The 8,126-nt window shown below is 37.7% G+C and overlaps 1 non-coding gene across 1 annotated transcript; it reads right to left on the bottom strand.

The window, feature by feature from the left end:
* Nucleotides 1-7,736: 7,736 nt before the first annotated feature.
* On the bottom strand, nt 7,737-7,844 carry LOC112780763 (small nucleolar RNA R71). The gene has a single exon (XR_003191579.1). It is a non-coding gene; the product is annotated as a small nucleolar RNA R71 (small nucleolar RNA).
* Between the last annotated feature and the right edge of the window lie 282 nt (nt 7,845-8,126).

The following is an 8,126-nucleotide window of genomic DNA, read 5'->3' as shown; positions in this document are numbered from 1 at the left end:
GAGGATTCATAGGACATTCATAGCTTTAAGACATAGACACTAGACACTAATGATCATGTAATAAAGACACAAATATAGACAAAACATAAAGCATAGAATTCGAAAAATAGAAAAATAAGAACAAGGAAGTTAAAGAACGGGTCCACCTTAGTGATGGCGGCTAGTTCTTCCTCTTAAAGATCTTATTGAGTGCTTGAGCTCCTCTATGTCTCTTCCTTGCCTTTGTTGCTCCTCTCTCATGGCCTTTTGGTCCTCTCTGATTTCATTGAGGATAATGGAGTGCTCTTGGTGCTCCATCCTTAGTTGCCCCATGTTAGAACTCAATTCTCCTAAAGAAGTGTTGAGTTGCTCCTAATAGTTGTTTGGAGGAAAATGCATCCCTTGAGGCATCTCAGGGATTTCTTGATGAGGAATTTTCTCATGCTCTTGTTGAGGTCCATGAGTGGGCTCTCTTGTTTGCTCCATCCTCTTCTTAGTGATGGGTGAGATGGAGGCAGAAGTCGGCTAATTAAGAAATCAATATAGAGAATGCATTGAGAGTATAGTTCTTAACCAGCTAAGATCCGCCTTGTCAATTTAGAAAAGTTGTCACGAAAATTAGAAATAATAATATTGGGAGTATGAGTCCCAGGTCGTCTCCCAACGAGTTGCAGGAAAGGGTGCTAACTTATTAATCAGGAATTTTTAAGAGAGTTTGAGTTTGGATAATGAGCAATTAAATAATTATAAATTAAAGCAATAAAACTAAGAATGATTATTAATATTCTAATAAAAAGCCTTGACTGGGGGAAATGATTAATTAGAAGTCCTATCCTTGTTGGGATCTCTTAAGTGTAGTATCAAAAAGGTTGTTGTTTTCACTTAGTTAACCCTTACTAAATAAAGGAAAGTCAAGTGATTGAGCTAATCCTTATTCGCAAATCCTAGTCCTCTCCCTTGGGAAGGTCTAGCGTTAGTAAATACAAAACTAGCCAACAACTTCCAGTTTAATCAGCACTTAAGCCTTCCAACTCAAGTGTCTCCTTTTAATCAATCCCCATGTCAAGTATGGAATCTACTCCATTGACATGAATATAATACTCAGAAAAATATAAGAAGGCATAATAAATTAATTAAAATAAAATAGAGACTGAAAATTAATTAAAAGTAAAAGTAATCTTCTTTATGAACAATCCATGAAAATAATCCAATTAGAACTCTAAATAAAGTAAATAAGGAAATGGAAGAATAAGGGACAAAGTAAACAAACTATGATAATATCTTCAACAGAGGTGATGACTCTTCAATATCCAAAAGTATGAAACAATAACTAGGAATGTAAAGAGAAACTAGAGGAAGAGTAATTCTCTCTCTAGATTCAGATCTAAAACTAAAAGTAATCCTAATATGAATGTATGTGTATCTCTGTCTATGCGTGTGTGTTGAGTCTCTGCTTGTTTTCTGGCTCTATTATGTGTTTCTGGGTCGAAAATTGGGTCAAAATGCGGCCCAAAATTGCCCCCATCATTTTCTGTTAATTTTGCAGATCGCACAGGTCACGCGTACGCGTCGTCTACGCGTTCGCGTCATTCAGCGATTTTCCTTGTCACGCGTACGCGTCATTCGTGCAGACTTCAATCCACGCGTACGCGTCAGGCACGCGTACGCGTCAGGCACGCGCTCGCGTCGCTGCGATTTTCTCCATTCCACGCGCTCACGTGAGCCATGTGCGCGCGTCGGTGTTCGTGAGTCATCTCCTTAGTTTCTTGTGTTCCTTCCATTTTTGCAAGCTTCCTCTTCATTCTCTAAGCCATTCCTGCCCTATGAAGCCTGAAACACTTAACACACAGATCACGGCATCGAATGGTATAAAAGAGAATTAAAATATACTAATTAAAGATCTTTAGGAAGCAAGTTTTCAATCATAAAACAACATTAGGAAGGAGTTATAAAATCATGCAATTAGTATAAATAAGTGGGTGAAGACTTGATGAAACCATTCAATTAAACACAAGATAAACCATAAAATAGTGGTTTATCAATGGGCTTGTCTCCTTCAATGAGGATGTCTTCCTCTATGACAATTCCAGCTGAATTGCATAGGTTACAGATGAGATGAGGGAAGGCTAACCTTGCCAAAGTGGAGGGCTTGTCCGCCACCTTGTAGAGTTCTAGAGGTATGATCTCATGAATTTCTACTTCCTCTCCATTCATGATACTATGGATCATGATAGCCCGGTCTATTGTAACTTCAGACCGGTTACTAGTAGGAATGATAGAGCGTTGGATGAACTCCAACCATCCCCTAGCCACAGGTTTGAGGTCAAGCCTTCTTAGTTGAACCGGCTTGCCTCTTGAGTCTCTCTTCCATTGAGCTCCTTCCACACAGATGTCCATGAGGACTTGGTCCAAACTTTGAGATGAATCTCTCCATCTTCCATGACTCGGAGGTGGAAGAAATTACCTCACTTTTCTCTTTCTAGAGGTTTCTCCGGTCTTAGGTGCCATTAGTGGTTATGGAAAAACAAAAAGCAGAGCATTTTCCCATACCAAACTTAAAAGGTTTGCTCGTCCTCGAGCAAAAGAAAAAAGAAAGGAGTAGAAGAAGAAGAAATGGAGGAGATGGAGGAGTGTGTTGTTTTCGGCCAAGGGGGAAAGTAGTGTGTATGATGTGTGAAATTGAAGGTGGTGAGGAGGGGTATTTATAGGGTAAGAGAGAGGGGGAATTCGTGTATGAGGGGTTGGGTTTGGAAGGGAAATGTTTTGAATTTGAATGTTGAGGTAGGTGGGGTTTTATGATGGATGGATGTGAGTGGTGAAGAGGATAGGATTTGATAGGTGAATGGTATTTGGGGAAGAGTGTTATGGAGAGGTGTGAAGAGGAGAGAGAGTGAGTTGGGGTAGGTGGGGATCCTGTGGGGTCCACAGATCCTGAGGTGTCAAGGAATTCTGCTCCATGCACCTTTCTGGCGTTCAAACACCCTCTGTGTGCCAATTCTGGCGTTAAACGCCAGCTCTGCTACCTTTCCTGGCGTTAAACGCCAGTCTGCTACCCCTTTCTGGCGTTAAACGCCAGTCTGTCTGCCAATTTTGGCGTTTAACGCCAGCTAGACACCAGACACCCTTTTCTGGCGTTTAACGCCTAGAATGCTGCCAGACTGGGCGTTAAACGCCCATTCTGCTATCCTTATTGGCGTTTAAACGCCAGTAAGCCTGTCCTCCAGGGTGTGCTATTTTTATGCTGTTTTTGATTTTGCTTTAGTTCTGCAGCTGTTTTTATGACTTCACATGATCATCAACCTAAAGAAAACATAAAATGACAATGGAATATAAATAATATAATTAAATAACATTGGGTTGCCTCCCAATAAGCGCTTCTTTAATGTCAATAGCTTGACAGTGAGCTCTTAGAGAGCTTCACAGAGACTCAGAGCTTGATGGTGGCCTCCCAACACCAAACTTAGAAGTTGAGTGTGGGTGCTCTGTTTTACTCTATATTGAGAGAAGCTTTTCATGCTTCTTCTTCATGGTTATAGAAGAAGATCCTTGAGCCTTAAACACAAGGTAGTTGATGAGCGGATAATTTATACGCTTTTTGACATTGTTTTTAGTATGTTTTTAGTAGGATCAAGTTACTTTTAGGGATGTTTTCATTAGTTTTTATGTTAAATTCAAATTTCTGGACTTTACTATGAGTTTGTGTGTTTTTCTGTGATTTCAGGTATTTTCTGACTGAAATTGAGGGACTTGAGCAAAACTCAGATTCAGAGGTTGAAGAAGGATTGCTGATGCTGTTGGATTCTGACCTCCCTACACTCAAAGTGGATTTTCTGGAGCTACAGAACTTGAAATGGCGCGCTTCCAATTGCGTTGGAAAGTAGACATCCAGGGCTTTCCAGAAATGTATAATAGTCCATACTTTGGCCACGTTTAGATGACACAAACTGGCGTTCAACGCCAGTTTTCTGCCCAAATCTGGCGTCCAGCGCCAGAAAAGGAGCCAAAACCAGAGTTGAACGCCCAAACTGGCACAAAAGCTGGCGTTCAACTCCAAGAAGGACTTTTACACGTGCAACACTCATGCTCAGCCCAAGCACACACCAAGTGGGCCCCGGAAGTGGATTTATGCATCAATTACTTACTTTTGTAAACCCTAGTAGCTAGTTTATTATAAATAGGACCTTTTACTATTGTATTAGGCATCTTTGATCAGTTGTATGCTATCTTAGATCACGTTTGAGGGCTGGCCTCTCGGCCATGCCTGGACTTTCACTTATGTATTTTTAACGGTAGAGTTTCTACACTCCATAGATTAAGGTGTGGAGCTCTGCTGTTCCTCAAAGATTAATGCAAAGTACTACTGTTTTCTATTCAATTCATCTTGTTTCGCTTCTAAGATATTCATTCGTACTTCAATCTGAATGTGATGAACGTGACAATCATCATCATTCCCTATGAACGCGTGCCTGACAACCACTTCCGTTCTACCTTAGACTGAATGAGTATCTCTTAGATCTCCTAACCAAAATCTTCGTGGTGTAAGCTAGAATGATGGCGGCATTCAAGAGGATCCGGAAGGTCTAAACCTTGTCTGTGGTATTCCGAGTAGGATTCAATGAATGAACGACTGTGACGAGCTCCAAACTCGTGATTGCGGGGCGTTAGTGACAGACGCAAAAGGATAGTAAATCCTATTCCAGCATGATCGAGAACCGACAGATGAATAGCCATGCCGTGACAGGGTGCGTTGACCATTTTCACTGAGAGGATAAGATGAAGCCATTGACAAGGGTGATGCCTCCAGACGATTAGACGTGCCGTGACAGGGCATTGGATCATTTTCCCGAGAGATGACCGAAAGTAGCCATTGACAGTGGTGATGTATCACATAAAGCCAGCCATGGAAAGGAGTAAGACTGATTGGATGAAGATAGCAGGAAAGCAGAGGTTCAGAGGAACGAAAGCATCTCTATTCGCTTATCTGAAACTCTCACCAATGATTTACATAAGTATTTCTATCCCTTCTTTTATTTATTAAGTTCGAAAACCCATTACTGTTTTATATCTGCCTGACTGAGATTTACAAGGTGACCATAGCTTGCTTCATACCAACAATCTCCGTGGGATTCGACCCTTACTCATGTAAGGTATTACTTGGACGACCCAGTGCACTTGTTGGTTAGTTATGCGAAGTTGTGAAAATATGTTTAGACCATGGTCCTGTGCATCCGTTTTTGGTGCCATTGCCAGGGAATCAATTTCGAACAACAATTCACAACCTGAGTAGCAATTTCGCATACCAAGTTTTTGGCGCCGTTGCCGGGGATTGTTCGAGTTTGGACAACTGACGGTTCATCTTGTTGCTCAGATTAGGTAATTTTCTTTTTGTTTTATTTTCAAAAATTTTTCAAAATTCTTTCAAAAATTTTTTTTTCTTATGTTTTCGAAAAAATTTTAGATTCAAAATTTTTAAGAATGAATTCTAGTGTTTCATGAAGCATGTGAAGCCTGGCTGGCTGCAAGGCCATGTCTAAATTCTTTTGGACTGAGGCTTCCAAACCATCAGCATAGAGGCAAGTTACATATTTTATAAGTAATGAGCAGTATATTCTGATATCTTGCTGAAGCTTGGCTGGCCATTGGCCATGTCTAGTATTTTGGACCGGAGCTTTCATTGAAAGCTTGGCTGGCTAGTGAGCCATGTCTAATTCCTGGACTGAAGCTTTAGACTAAGAATGCAAGATTCCTGGAATTCATATTAAAAATTTTGGAATCCTTATTTTCCTTTTTCAATTAATTTTCGAAAAATCCAAAAAAATTAGAAAATCATAAAAATCAAAAATATTTTTCCGTTTCTTGTTTGAGTCTTGAGTCATGTTATAAGTTTGGTGTCAATTGCATGTGCATCCTGCATATTTTTCGAAAATTCATGCATTCATAGTGTTCTTCATGATCTTCAAGTTGTTCTTGGTAAGTCTTCTTGTTTGATCTTTGCATTTGCATGTTTTGTGTCTTTTCTTGTTTTTCATATGCATTCTTGAATTCTTAGTGTTTAAGCATTAAAGAATTCTAAGTTTGGTGTCTTGCATGTTTTCTTTGCATTAAAAATTTTTCAAAAACATGTTCTTGGTGTTCATCTTGACATTCAAAGTGTTCTTGGTGTTCATCTTGACATTCATAGCATTCTTGCATGCATTCATTGTTTTGATCTAAAAATTTCATGCATTGCATCATTTTACTTGTTTTTCTCTCTCATTATTAAAAATTTAAAAATCAAAAAAATATCTTTCCCTTTTTCTCTCTTAAAATTTCGAAAATTAGATTTGACTTTTTCAAAAATTTTTAAAATTCTAGTTGTTTTTATGAGTCAAATCAAATTTTCAATTTAAAAATCTCATCTTTTTCAAAATCTTTTTTCAAAAATCAAATCTTTTTCAAATTTCTTAGTTATTTTCGAAAATTCCAAAAAAATATTTTTCAAAAATCTTTTTCTTATTTTTATATCAAATTTTCAAAAATAACATAATCAATTAATGTTTTGATTCAAAAATTTCAAGTTTGTTACTTACTTGTTAAGAAAGATTCAAACTTTAAGTTCTAGAATCATATCTTGTGATTTCTTGTGAATCAAGTCATTAATTGAGATTTTAAAAATCAAATCTTTTTCAAAAACTAATTTCAATCATATCTTTTCAAAAAAAAATATCTTCTTATCTTATCTTTTTCAAAAATTTGATTTCAAAATATCTTTTCTAACTTCCTATCTTCTTATCTTTTCAAAATTGATTTTCAAAATTTGTTTCAACTAACTAACTAACTTTTTGTTTGTTTCTTATCTTTTTCAAAACCACCTAACTAACTCTCTCTCTCTAATTTTCGAAAATATCTCCCCCCTTTTTCAAAAATTTCTTTTTAATTAACTAATAATTTTTTTTATTTGAATTTTCGAAAAACTACTAACCTTTTTCAAAACTATTTTCGAAAATCACTAACTCTTTTTCAAAAATTATTTTCAAAAATCCTTCTCCCTCATCTCCTTCTATTTATTTATTCATCTACTAACATCTCTTCCTCACACCCATCAAAAATCCGAACTCCCTCTCTCTCTCTCTGAGTTCAGATTTTCTTCTTCTTTTCTTCTACTAACACAAGGACCTCTATACTGTGATATAAAGGATCCATATTATTATTATTATTTTTTCTGTGCCATCTTCTTTGTCATATGAGCAGGAGCAAGGACAAGAATATTCTTGTTGAAGCAGATCCAGAACCTGAAAGGACTCTGAAGAGAAAATTAAGAGAAGCTAAATTACAATAATCCAGATATAACCTTTCAGAAATTTTCAAACAGGAAGAGGAGATGGCAGCCAAAAATAATAATAATTAAAGAAGGATGCTTGATGACTTTACTGCACCTAATTCCAATTTACATGGAAGAAGCATCTCCATTTCTGCCATTGGAGCAAACAACTTTGAGCTGAAACCTCAATTAGTTTCTCTGATGCAGCAGAACTGCAAGTTTCATGGACTTCCATCTGAAGATCCTTTTCAGTTCTTAACTGAATTTCTTACAGATATGTGATACTGTTAAGACTAATGGAGTAGATCCTGAAGTCTACAGGCTCATGCTTTTCCCATTTGCTGTAAGAGACAGAGCTAGAATCTGGTTGGACTCTCAACCCAGAGACAGTCTGAACTCTTGGGATAAGCTGGTCACGGCTTTCTTAGCCAAGTTCTTTCCTCCTCAAAAGCTGAGCAAGCTTAGAGTGGATGTTCAGACCTTCAAACAGAAAGAAGGTGAATCCCTCTATGAAGCTTGGGAAAGATACAAACAGTTGACCAAAAAGTGTCCTTTTGACATGCTTTCAGAATGGACCATCCTGGATATATTCTATGATGGTCTGTCTGAGTTATCTAAGATGTCATTGGATACCTCTGCAGGAGGATCCATTCACCTAAAGAAAACGCCTGCAGAAGCTCAAGAACTCATTGACATGGTTGCAAATAACCAGTTCATGTACACTTCTGAAAGGAATCCTATAAATAATGGGACGCCTATGAAGAAGGGAGTTCTTGAAATTGATACTCTGAATGCCATATTGGCTCAGAATAAAATATTGACTCAGCAAGTCAATATGATCTCTCAG

Source organism: Arachis hypogaea, chromosome 19 (genome assembly GCF_003086295.3).
Source record: "Arachis hypogaea cultivar Tifrunner chromosome 19, arahy.Tifrunner.gnm2.J5K5, whole genome shotgun sequence".
Taxonomy (NCBI): domain Eukaryota; kingdom Viridiplantae; phylum Streptophyta; class Magnoliopsida; order Fabales; family Fabaceae; genus Arachis; species Arachis hypogaea.
Note: the sequence above shows the minus strand (reverse complement) of the source record. Positions and strands in the feature narration are given on the sequence as shown.